The following is a 13,357-nucleotide window of genomic DNA, read 5'->3' as shown; positions in this document are numbered from 1 at the left end:
ACCTCTATTCACTAGCTTTATTCTGCTTTTTTCCCACCTTTACCTCAACCTTCTCTATGATGCCAAAGATACCTTGGCATAGGTAGTCCCACTTCAGAGATTCCCTGCTCACAGAACATCTGTCTGTTTTCAGTACTTTGGACAAACAGAAAAACAGCTTGGGATCTGTTGTGCTGTTGCCTGGATGAGTGTAGAGTTGGTTTGGATTAGTCCAGCGGAAGGGAGCTGTTTATGAATGGACTCAGCCCACAGATGCATGAGGTCTGAGAATGATAAGTGCAAGACTTCATCTCTCTGGGTCAATAGTCTTTGGGACAAGGCAAAGAGGAGACAGAAGTTGAGGAGTCGCTGCTGTTTTGGCGTCTCTATTTCAGGTCACAGTCCTGTCAGGTCAACAAAAGTCATGCAATGTGAATGGTGCCAGAAATCACTTGATGTTTGTGCATGAATATTTATCCTCAGTCTTTTTACTATCAACTTCATTTTGCATTCTGATGAACTGATCATTACACACCTTCTTTGAAGCCCCCAAAGGCCCTTTGTTTTGTAGTACACCAGGCAGTGAGCCAAACGTAGGTCTGTAGATGCATTTCTGTCACCTTCTTCTTGGAGCTTTCTTCCAGGAGGTCATCTGTGTTTGGACTGGAGTCCCTCCTAACTGTGGGGAGGGGTGGATAAAGCCCTTACAGCTGTGCAGTGGTGACCCCAGACATTGTCCTGGGGCATGTCCCAGGGCAGCTGCCTGGGCTGTTGCGTTGCTTACAGCAGCATATGCATTGACTGCTCGTCAGTGGGATGGTATAGATCGTGCTTGACTCCTGACCTTTGTCTCACACCCTTGTTCTAGACCCTGGTGCAAGCTGGTGTGCTGGACTGCCTTTCCCTCCTCCCTTTAGCTCATACATAGTTGTTTGGCACACATCCAAACTGAATGCAGTATGGAGGAAAAGGTCTGCAGTTCCCAGAGTGTATATACACATGTGGTCAAATCCCCAGCTCATTAAATTAGTATGTGGAGTGGAGACCAGCTACTGATTTATGTTTTCATCTATGCAAGGTAAATTGGATTGAAACTTCACACTGTTTAAAAAGCAGAGCTGAGATTCTTGCTTACATTTGAGTTCTAAATTAGAAAGCACATGACTATGCTTCATGGACCTGAAAGAGCTGGGTCTGAGTTAATATGATGCTTATACCATTGATTTCACTGGAGCCTTTTGTATCAGAAACCACATGTACACAGCCCCACATTGTGAAGCGAGATTAATTTAGCTGTTGGAAAATTATGTGCTGTATAAGAATGTTCTGTGAATGAGCTGGATTGCAAATTCTGCTTCTTACTATTTGCAGTGCAAGGCACCAGTAACATGAACAGGGTACTTACTGGTTTCAGCTGAACTTTGCAGAAATGTGAATGACAGGCACCCAAAGTAAGGAGATAGATGGTGGAGAACTAAACAGTGTGAGGCCTACTGTGTCAGATATTAAAATCCTGAATCTAAATGGTACCATAGATATAAAAGTAATTGCAAAGATTTTAGAACTGCAGTCCCTCTAAGAGCACAGAAGGGGTGTCATCTCTTACAAAAAGTTGATCTGTGATTATTCTCAGCTATAATTACAGGGAGCACCACAGAGAGGGTTACTAAGAATATTTCTGTGCTCCAGTTTAAGAGGTTATTTTAACGTTTCTCAAATGTATCCGCTTTTAGAGCCAAAACTCTTGTTCCCTCTCTTTCAGTTGTTACAGCAATAGTTGAAGCAGAGCAACCTTCCTGTGATGTACCTACCCTGGAGAACAGAAGCACTCTGGCTCATAGATGTAAATTACCTGTATGCAAGCTCAGTTTTTGACGCACTTCCTAACAGTACAAATTCACTCAGTGCAAGTCCCTAAAGGAACATGGGAAGTAGGCTGTTACCTTGAAGTGAAAGCCACTGTATATTGTCCTAGTGATCCCTTATGAGCAATTGCACTTCAACTTTACTCATTTTTATGTTGGTAAAATTTTTGATTACTTGGCATTTGCAAATGCTGGATATATGAAGCTTAAGTAGCATAGATTACAGTTTTCTACTGGACCAGAGACAGTAAAACCATGAGCCTCTTCTGTTGTGGTTCCTGCTACTTATTAACTAACCAGTAACTGTTATTTCTTCCAAGTACACAGCCGTACTTCTGCAGAAATTATCCTTGCACCAGTACCAAAGATATTAAAAGTTCTCCTTACTCATAGCAATGAGATGCAGAAAGATCAACTTTTCTTGAACTCCCTGTTGCTGATAACTTTTACTTTTTGACATTTGTATTCTTCCATGTGTCTGGATCAGTTCCAGTCTTACATGTTCATGTGTTCTCCTAGACCAAACAACTTTCCGCCTCAGTGCCTAGCCACCAATTACTAGCTGAAAATTGTACATTTTGCTGCTTGCCTGGTCCCTCCCCATATCTCTGCCATCAGAGGAGGCCAAGCAAGCATTCCCTAATGCACTACAAGTAAAGCCAGCCTGGTTAGCTCATATCCATGTTCATCACCAGGTGAAACGAATCTGGCTGACTTAGCTTGAAAGAGATTAGGAGGCACTTTGTGATCCCTCTCACCAATGGAACAGTATGTTGGGTACCTGGAAGGCAGCAACAAACACTATAGAAAGAGCTGTCACTTCCCAAAAGAGCTTCTCTGTGGCCTCAGATTTTCTCACCACTCCCATCCTTGAACCCAGTCTTGTACACCTGAACTTTCATGTTTTTTCTACATATATAGCCTTTATTTTTACCTTAGTGGCCACAACTAAAGATGTATTTTGACATCTTAAATGAGTCTTCTCTGTTCAGCTTGGCCTGCCTGTCTTTATTAATTAAACTAGTGTCTTCATATCAGGTTCCTTCAGCTCAGCTCTTTCTGTTTCAGCTCTTGCTTTCCATTTGCCTTCATTATACCCTGCCATCCTTGAACTGCACTGAACTCTTCCTCATTTCACATCTTCCTGTACAACATTTGGATCTGCTATGTCTCTGCCTAAATTTATCACAACTGATGCAAAATCTTCTTTGACACAGATCCAGGAGTAAGGGGACAGACAGACGTCTCCTCTCTTTGTCACATTCATTTGTCCTCTAACATAAAATCAACTGAAAATGAAGGACATTCTCTTTCGTGACCATAACTTCACATTCTTCTTTTTCCTGCTAGTTTTGCTTCTGGGATACATTTTAATATGTCATCATCCATGGAAACTGCACTGTTTATATTTGCAGCTTTTCAATATGCTTGGAGTCGGTGTTTTCCAGGTGAACAGTGTATTAAGATTTAATCTGAACCTAGTCAGATAATATTGACCCACAATGAAAAAGCTGTATGAATGAGATAGTAGCAGACAGCTTAAAGTGCTGAGTGCCATGTGCTGACTGAAAAATGATACCCCAGAAGTTTGGTAGTGGAGAGCAGATGGGACATTTATGAATGGAAAAGCTTCTTGATTATTTAAATATTATGATTCTATTTTTAAAACTTTCTCCGTTTGTTCAAGTTTTGCCAGGCTTTGCCTGCTGCAGTAGTATGTACAGCAGGGAGCTTCCAGAAGCTGCTTACCCCTCTGTAAGCTGCCATGTCTTGTTATTAACTTCAAGGCTGTTTTGCTGGAGTAGACTTCCCCAAAATGAGAACAAATAAGAACTGAGCCCGAGACTTCAGCTTCCTGATGCTCCTCTCTATGCCCATTTCAGCTATACTTCCCACCGTTCAGTGTCAGCAGTCATCAGGAAACATGTTTTTTGTTTCCCAAATCAGGGTCTCCTGAAACAAATCCCTAGGTATTACAATACTGCTGCAGCTTGCAAGCCGCATTGTGTTAGGGCCACAAACAATGAGTTGGACATTGCCCAAAGTAGCTTTTAGTCCAGGTCATGGATGTGAAGGATAGACAAGGGAAGCTGTTTCCACATATATCTGAGTTGCTTGGGTTAAATGTAATGAATTATTCTAGCAAACATATTCCAAATCTTCCCCATCAGTTTTTTACAAGTTCCAAATTTAGATGTTGCTGTAAATGAAAAGGAACAATTCAAATGCCTTTCTGAATGCATTTGAAATGAAATAAGTTACTGTAATTTCGCTGGCAAGCCAGCTCTTTGGAGGGGGCAAAAGTTGCAAATGGAAAAACAAACAAACAAATGAGTGAGTAACTGTGGGAGGTGATGCCAGAATCAGAAACAAGGCTGGATAGGAGGAAAGGAAAGGGGTGGGAAAGGCTCTTGTTTGCCCTGGGACAATCTGTAGAAAACAAAACAAAATGTGGGAGAGAGTTGAACAGAAAACAAACAAACAAACAAACAAAAAAAACTCTCTTGGTCTTGTTCTTGCTCTTCTTCTGCTGCTGCTTTTATTTATGTATTTATTTATTTTTTAATCGAGACAACCATGCTACCAGGACCCATGATGTTGCTTTTAAAGAGGACCTCAAAGACTTTGAGAAGTAAAACAGAAGTTTCCATCTTCATGGTTCAGATTCTTCCTTTAGAGGAGTTCCTGCAGCTACAGGACTAGGAGGTAAGTCTCCTGGTCTCGACTGTAAGGAGGAAAAATGAATGAGATTGCCAGATGCATGGAGTCCGCAGTCAGTGAGCTGAGAAAAGCATGACTTCAAGCTACCTTTCTGCTTTCCAAATCGTGTACTGGTGAGAAATTAAAACCTAGTTTAGGTCAGCCTGCAGGTATAGAGTGTGCTTCACCTCCCTTGAACTGAGGATGGGAAGTAAAGGAAGGAGTGCTGCAGAGCTGCTGGTTCTCAGCTCTCCAAAGACTTCCTGCTAAGGGGAATCCTCAGTTGTCCATTTAGGGTAGTATTAGAGCTGCGCCGAACTGCTGAGGCATGCAAAGAAGCTGCAGATGGAGCTGGGAGTACAGCTCCGTGCTTCTCTGTTGAGCCACCCAGTTACAGCAAATGCCTGCTAGAGGTGGGTACTAAGGCTGCTGGTAATGGCTAGAGGCAGAGCAGGGGGTCTGGTTTTAATAAAAAGGTAGTTTACGAACAGCATTTTTCTTATTTTAATGATAAAATGGATATGAAACAGTTACACTCCAGGCCCTTATTTTTCAGTGCTATTATTTTTTTAGAACACTGAAAACAAAATAAGCAGAAGGAGGGGAAAAAAAAAAGAAAAAGAAAACCCTTCAGACAACAATCACCTTTTGAGTTAAATTCTCATGCTTGGTCTTAGCCCAGAGGGATTTGTCTTGAGTGAAGTTTGAAGAAAATCCTTTCAGCAGTTTCTGAGTTATTTAAATGTAACCATGGAGGTTTGGATTCAGATGCTTTTTTGCACTTGTATAACTCAAAAATAGCTTTGCTTTAAAACTTCTAAATTAACCCTCCTTAACTTTTCAACTTGTCTCCTATCCTACTGTACGGCTTATAAAATTTTAAAGCTAATAGTATAACAAACTCAAATAATGATACTGCAGATGTTCAAATGAATCTTGGGAGGAATAAATTATAGGAGTCACAGTAGGTTGTTTCTGAAGAAAGAGCGGCTGCATGCTTTAAACTATGTGCTCTTGCTGGTCTGAAATAGGCACAATCTTTTCTACTATTAAAAAGCGTAAGTAGTTTGGGTGTGGATTTTAATACTTGGTTAGACACAAGAAATTAAACACCTAAGTCCTGTTCCTTTGTTACCTCCTGACAGCAGTGCTTCAGATTTGTCAGAACAGTCTCTGAAGTTCTATTGTTTTCTTTCTAACACAGTCCTGATCAACGGGACACTTAAATGCCTCCTAAATATTTAGGGACTTCAAAGTCACTGAAATGCTCCGTGATTGTCCTACTGTTATCATTTTATTGCCAGAAGATTGAGGCAATGTGAGGAGAAGTGATTTGGTCTGCCATGGCTTTTTCCCTTTTCCCTTTTGTTCATCCAATCCTCCTGTTGCTTTCTTATGTTTCTTCCTCTTTGTCTTCTTTCCAGTGTTTCTGCCTCACTTACTAGTCCTGTCCTCTCTGTCTCCTATCTCTCTTTCAAACATCTTTCTCCATTTATTCTTCTCTAACAATTGCACTGAAGAGGGCCCATGATAGAGGGAAATGATTTTTTACTTTGGCAGCAGCTTTTTACTTTTATCTTTTCCCTAACTGTCTGGGATGGGTCCAGGCAGCTCTCCCCAGGCTCGTCATCTCTCTTCATGTAGCTCATGACCCTGAGCCCCAGCCAGCAATCTGATGTCTGCCATGAGAACACCTCCCATGATCTGCAGCCATGATCAGACGAAGGTGTTGCAATGCTGTGCATTACTTTACCTGCTTACCACACTTGCTCTGCCTCTTTCTAGGAACGGGACACCCATGCCAGGTCTTTCCCACAGAACAATGACAGATAGTGCTGCTGCCTTCTGCACGTCTCACGTCTGTGCTCCTGTGCCCTTCTTCCTCTAACATGCTTTTGTGGTCCAGCCTACTGGCTGGCACGATTATCTGAGATCCAGGAAGCTTGTATTCAGCTCTGCCCAGGGCGATTTGGGCTTCAATCTCTTGACCCCCTGATTTAGCACTCTACCCAAGGGATTATCAGCTGTTCTGCAAGGACTGTGTCCTGACTCCTTCCTTCAGTGGGAAGCTTGTGCTGGACTTGTCAGCCACATAGTGGGAGTGTCAGGCCCTGCCCCAAGAAACACTTCATACAAAACATGGAAATGTTCACTGGAAGGGGGGAACAGGACCCAGGTTTCTTGCCCTCAGTAATGCTTTGAGAGCAAGCACACATGGCAATCCAGTTAATATTTAATTATTCCATACAAACTGGAACAGCTCCGAGGAGATGGATTGGAGAGAGCCCCACTTCCAGCAGGTCTTTTTAGCTTGCGCTGGTTTCACTTGGCTTCTGTAGGTCCAATTGTGGGAATGTGTTGTGAGGAAATATGTGGAGGCTGGAAGGGAGGGAAGAAAAAGTTGGTTCTGGACATCCCCCGTTATCCATGGTGACAGGTCTGTATCCTTAGCTGACACAAGCACCTGCTGCTGCTGCCTCAGTTGCCGTTCTGGACAGGAGTGACAATGAAAATGAGGTGGAAGGAAAAGAAGTCTGCTAAAAGACAGGGCAGCAGACCGGGGCACTATAAGGGAAATTGCTCTTAAAGGTGGAAATACAGCAAAAATAGACTAAAGAGTATTAAAAGACAAAATCAATGCCAAAGCAGAGGAAGCCAGAATGATTTCCAGAGTTCAGCTATAGGCAGTTGTCCCCCAACACAAGCCAGGCACTGTCAGTGTGTGGGAGACATCCAGGAATTTTCTCTCCTACAAAAATATTAGGGATGTTATATGTTTTAACTGTAATGGAAAAACTGGATCGCTAGTGCTCAATTCCAAAGGAAAACACTAGCCATTGGAAGTGATGTGGTACTGGGGCTGTGTGTGTGTGTTTGGCTGCTGCCTTTTCTCCTAGCGATTCTATAGCTTCCTTCATTCTTCGCTTCTCTCATATTACAGAAAGAAGGTAATTTTTCCTGGCCATTTACTAAAGCTCATTAAAGACCGAAGAGAACAAACAATGCTACTCCTTAGAGACTACCATTCAAAGTCATTCTACAATTCTCTGTTCTAATACTCGAGACAAATTAATTATTCCTTAGTGAAAAGTATATAATTCCTATTCTTCATTTTTGGGGTGGGGAGTGGAGAATAATAATAGGAAGTTTATATCTGAGTCGAAAGCTGTCTTTGCTGAAGGGAAATGAGAAAAAATGTGTGTTCCAAGAAGAGTAAAAGCAATTATTCTAATAATAATTCTAGGGATATTAATGTCTTTTTAAAGTAGATTGCTTTCAAATAAACACCAAAGTTGAAGGGATAGGAAAGGCTGGTTTATTTATTAATCATTCCAAAAGTGCATTTTTCTAAATGAACAAGTGCATGAGCAACTTCGCTGGCACATATTAAATTTAGTTAAATGGCAACTTGTAAACGTCTAAAAACTTCTGTAACCAGAGACTAATTTGTTTAACGTGTTGAAAATGTTATGTGGATGTGAGGAACTACATATTAAACTTCAAAGCAAAATGCTCCAGAGATTACACCATCTTAAAGACTGCATATTGGAAAAGCCTTTATACATTAAACATAAAGGATTTTTAATTCTCTTCTGTTTTGAATACTTGTCAATCCGTGTGACTCACGCTCAGGATTGTAAACTGTCATTTAAGGTGTGATGTCCAAGTTGAGGCCTGGACCATGATTTGCAAGGGGCTGGCTTTTCTCTTTCATCTCTATTAATTAATCCTGTCTCAGTTTGCCCAGCGTACACTTCTGTTGACATCACCTTTTCCATATACTTTAAAGAGTCCCCCGAGAGATCTACTGCAGAACAAAAACTGGACAGAGAATACATTTGGAAACCATTTTATTTCTCAATTACCAACCAAAACGTATGGAAAAGATTTACACTCTATCTGATTTACACAATAATTATACTTTGAAAGCTTAGAAATAAATGGCTTGATCCTTGGAATCATTAGTTACTATACCAAATGTAATTGGTGTAAACTAATGAGTTTACTGGATGGCTGACCCTTAATTACTGATTATACTTAAATGCTAGCCAATCAAAAATGAGTTTACTTATAAAAGTACAGTATAGTATTAACAAGCATTACATTTCCAAGTAAGCAGCTTTATGATTAGTTGTAGCACACAACTCGAGCCTGTTCAGGGCTATCAAAAGCAGCTTTTTAATAATAGTGCTCTAAGCAACCATCACTCTCTTACCTCAGCGTCTATCAGACAAACAGAAAGAAACCACATAATTAATCATCTCATGCAGTAGAAATAAAGCATCTGGGCCAGATCCAGCCAGGATATGCATAGCCTTAGTCAAAAGAGCTGCAAGAGGCTGGGGATTTGGTTTAAAATAGGATACCTGACATGGGGAATTCTGTCCCTCTGTGGGGGCAATATGTGGTATGGAAGTTAAATAGTGATTGATTGTGTGCAGTCCTGTATGATATGGAGATATGGAGAAGCCTATCAGCTTGGTGTACCCTATTGGTGTAGTAATTCCTTGAATCGAGGAGGATTCTTTGAGCACATTCTATATGTGGTAAGAAGACATCTGCTTACTCTGCTGCAATCCCAAAAAATGCAGAAATCACAACTCCTCGCCATTTATTATGTCAATTGAAGAGTGAACTTTTAAATAAAATAGCAAATGGGAAGAAAATATTTTTATTTGTTTCTGGTTGATCTGTAAGAGTTAATGTTTTTACCTAACCAGGAAAACTAAAAATTCCCACTAAAAAAAATTGAAAGCAGACTTGTATAAAGAGCGTGATTCCAGAGTTGTGACTTTAAATAGATATACCAAATATTTGGATAAAATAATAGGACTTTACAGTACTTTCATTCACATCCTTGGAGGCACTTAAGTAACTCCAGTGTTTTAAAGATGTGGAAATTCTCCATCCCCTATAACTTCCCTGTGAATCCTAGACTTCAGATAGGAGGCTGATACTGGAAGGTAGAAGACCAAGTCTAATGCACTGCAGCCACAGGGATCTAGTTGGAAGAGTATGTATTTGCTGGAGCTCTGCAGCCCATGTGCTCTTCAGATGATCTCATGGACCTCAAGAGTTGCCAGGATTCATCCTGTCTGGTTTACAGGTCTCTCTCTCCCATTTCTGCTTTTCTCTATGATGCCTTCAATGCTTGCATTTCATGAAGAGCTGGGCTCAGCAGAGGACCATCATCATCTGGTGGTTCTTTGGCTCTGGTACTGTAACACATGCCCATTTATTGGAAGAAAAATTTTCTTAAAACTCAGAAGATGAAGAGTGAATAAGTTCTTAGAGTGCCTGCACATGGGTTAAAGTGAAATTCATGCATTTACTGAACTCCTATTTGTTAGATGTCTGGGGTCAAGTGAAGGTTAAAGTTGTTTACTGCTTTCAAGCTCTGGCCTTAGAAGTTAATGCAGAGCTCTGCTGTGAGCAGCTACAGAGTAAGTCCCTGGAACCATGAATTGCTGGTTTGATATCAAGGTCTTTGGGTCTTACTAATAAAATTAGTTTGTTTCTTAAGGAAATCCTAGCAGGGACATTATGGTCATATAAAGTCATTATGCTTTTTTACAGCAGAACTTTAAAGATGTTTTGGAATGATCAGAGCTTGTGGGAAGGAATCGTTTTTTTATTATTTTTGGGATATCTTTAAACTATCACAGCTACAATACTGCCACTTGGAATAGGTGCTGTACAGATCAAAAGAACAGGCAAAAAATATGTTGAGGCCTGAGCCAGGCAATTGGGGCGTACCTGTCTGGAGAAAGCTTGTCAAATTGAATGGACTTTATGCACCTCTGGCAGTCTGCTCCCTTTCTGTAGGAACTAGATATTTGGGGTAATCAACGTGTTTTATTGCAATTCCACAAGAGCAGATAGAGAGCCTAGGACACTTTACAAGCTTTGCTTTTCACAGTTCTCTGTTGGAGTGTGCAGGGGTGAGAAGTTTTAAGAGTCATGGAAAAGGAAGAGGGCTTATTTTTCTTAACTTGAGATCCTGTGAACTCAAAGACAGAGGAAACAATAAACTAGTCAAGAACTCCCCTCTCCATGCCCTGCTCAGCAATGCTGGTGAGAACAATGCTGCCATTTCTGCTCTGCTGATGCTGAGGCAACACCCTGTACTGCAGAAGGGAGACAAGGAACCATTGGTTTGTGAAGAAGGGGAACATGCTATGGACAGGTTTGACCTCCTCAGCCTGTGGCGTGGAGGACAGAGGAGCTTCAGGGTGGACCAGGGCAACAGGCACTGCAGGGTATTTTCCCTCCTCCTCTGAGATATGCCTAACTGCTTCTGCAAAAGAAAGCATCAAAACCCATCTTGTTCATAGAAATACAACATATTTTAAAGCTGTAGTTAATGGATAAGCTGCTTTCTGATTGGGTGAGTCGCACAATAAATCTCTTCCTGAGCCAAGTGCAACGCAGCTTATTCAGTAACAGTGAAATGAGCCACTGTCACTTTGCTGCACTTGCATACATCAGGCAAAACGCTTCCGTCTTCATCAGTCTTTTAGTAAAATAGAAATAAAACAATTGTTACAGAATGGTGTCACTGGATCTCTGACACCTGCTTTAAAAATAAATCTCTTAGCTTTGTCTTCACTATTACTTTCAATAAATGTCCTAGCATTGTCACAGCATTTATCTAGCAGCAGGAAACCATTATCCTATGACAACAATCTATTCCATTAACATTAGCTCTTAATTGTAAGATTGTTTATAAGACAGCAAAAGCTACTGAATTATAGTAGAATGATAAAAAGAGTTATGGTCATGGAGTTCAGTAGTCACTCCAGTTCTGAAAAACAACTTAAGAAAAGTAGAGGGCTATATTTTTGTATGAAAAATAATGTAACAGTCTTATGCAAGAAAATGTTTTTAAATAATGGATTACATCAGCAAAAGAACTATTAAAGAGTTAAAAATTGTTACTGAGAAACCCTTGCTTTGATAAATGGTATGACAAAAAAAGCTGAATAGAAAGCTTAGAAACTTGTACAACTCTTCCTGAAAGCAAGGCTGCACTGAGTCAAACAGAGAAATCATAATAACAGAAGCGCGTTTGTCTGGCGGAGCGAACAGAAGGAATGTTGCAAAATTGAGATATGAAGAACCTAACTGCAGAATAGAAGAACTGTCATTCTGATTGTTTGTCATTATTGTTTCATGTCCAGTTAAGTGAACTTAGAGTGACAGTTGTGTCATAACTACTGGCATCTATGTAAATTTCAAATCAAATGTGATAGAGGCATTTCTGCCAGACACAAGTCACCAGGCTGCTCTTCCTCTTTATTTTTGTAACCCTCCATTTTCTCATACTGTGCTGCTAGCCCTTAAATTAAAAAGACAACTTCAAGAGGAGATCCCTTTAATGTGTGCCTTTCAGTTCTCACTCCATATCTTACTTTCTCTCAGCTCTTTGAAACAATGGCTAATGTCAAAATTTCTATCAGAAACAATCATCACAAACATCCAGACATATTAGCTGAAATTACTCCTTCCCATCGATCATACATCATTCACCAAAATCCTTTGAAACTCTAGGTTGTAGACTTCCCCTGAAGACATACAGAGAAAATGGTTCAAGTAAATGCTCCTCCATTATTTCAGTGAAGCCCAAGCATCTGCTCTGTGGGTAGGTGCAAAATACATGGAAAATAAATCAGTCGTGGATCCCTTCTCTAAATTACAGCCTCATTCAGAGGTTATGGGAACTTCGCAAGGATATCAGACATACTCCTCTCATAGTAAGTAACTCATTTCCTGGTGGCAGATACTCTAATGACATAGGATTTGCTACTGGACACGTCTTTAAAAAGTATTTCAATGCAATTATTAAGGTATTATGTGCGGATAACACCATCAAAAACATTAAACATGCTGTTTATTCACTTGGGCATAAAACTACTTTCTTCTGCAAATTTAAACTTACTTTAATTAAATAATTAATAAAGGCTAGAATTAAGTTTCCATTTTTCATTGTAATGAATTATTCCAGAGCATTGTTTTTACTAAATTCTGCATAGGACTGCTTTCAGAAACCATACCCAAGCACAGCGACATTGTTAAAAAAAATGTTCCTTTGACAAATGAAATTTTAAAAATGGTTACAAGAAAATAAATAGTCAGCTATGAGTAGAAAACATTTAATATGTTTTGATGATTTCTTATCTCAGACAGGAAAGAAGACAAGCTGACTTTCTCTGCAGAATTTTTTGAAGTGAATTCTGATTGAAAAGATGTGGTGGTGATTTAACAAAAACATATTATTATAAGACATGACGTATGTTCAGAAGCATAAATGATGGCATTATAAAAGTGTACCTCTGCATTAGGTAAGAGCATTTTGGTCAATTGAGTTAGGTGGGGTTTTTGTTTGGTTGTTTTGTTTTGTTTTTTAATTCCTATCCAATTCTTCTTTTTTGTTCCCTAAGTTTAAAGCAGTTCAGTTGCTACTTCTATCTGCTGTTTTCAAACAGCACCAAACTGTGCTGTCCCATCCTCTAATCTGAACATTTATTATGGTGACTAGCGAATAGTGGCAACACGTTAATACAAGCTCTGTAAAAGCATCTGTGAAGAAAATATTCTTTTACTCTGGAGGGTAAGTTCCATATGATTTTATATTTTTAAGTATTTGCAAAATTAAGAAATTTTTTCTTGTTAAAGATGGCAGTATCTGAACCTAAAAATATTCATGTTTATATTGGTGACAAAATAATACTTTACAGATATGCAATCACAAAATTCAATTGCCAGTATACCCTTAAGAATATCAGAATAATGTAACTGGTTTGCTTAAAGAG

The 13,357-nt window shown here is 39.8% G+C and overlaps 1 protein-coding gene across 1 annotated transcript in view; it reads left to right on the top strand.

Moving 5' to 3' along the window:
• HS2ST1 (heparan sulfate 2-O-sulfotransferase 1) overlaps nucleotides 1-13,357 on the top strand; it is a 174,083-nt gene that overhangs the window by 160,205 nt on the left and 521 nt on the right. The window contains exons 16-18 of the transcript XR_011811172.1: nucleotides 4,416-4,550; nucleotides 12,728-12,886; nucleotides 12,986-13,155. The gene's annotated coding sequence lies outside the window, so the exon portion shown is untranslated. The remainder of the gene's footprint in view (nucleotides 1-4,415; nucleotides 4,551-12,727; nucleotides 12,887-12,985; nucleotides 13,156-13,357) is intronic.

Source organism: Anas platyrhynchos, chromosome 8 (assembly GCF_047663525.1).
Source record: "Anas platyrhynchos isolate ZD024472 breed Pekin duck chromosome 8, IASCAAS_PekinDuck_T2T, whole genome shotgun sequence".
NCBI classification, from domain to species: Eukaryota; Metazoa; Chordata; class Aves; order Anseriformes; family Anatidae; genus Anas; species Anas platyrhynchos.
The sequence above is the reverse complement of the archived record's forward strand: the minus strand, read 5'-3'. Positions and strand labels throughout refer to the sequence as shown.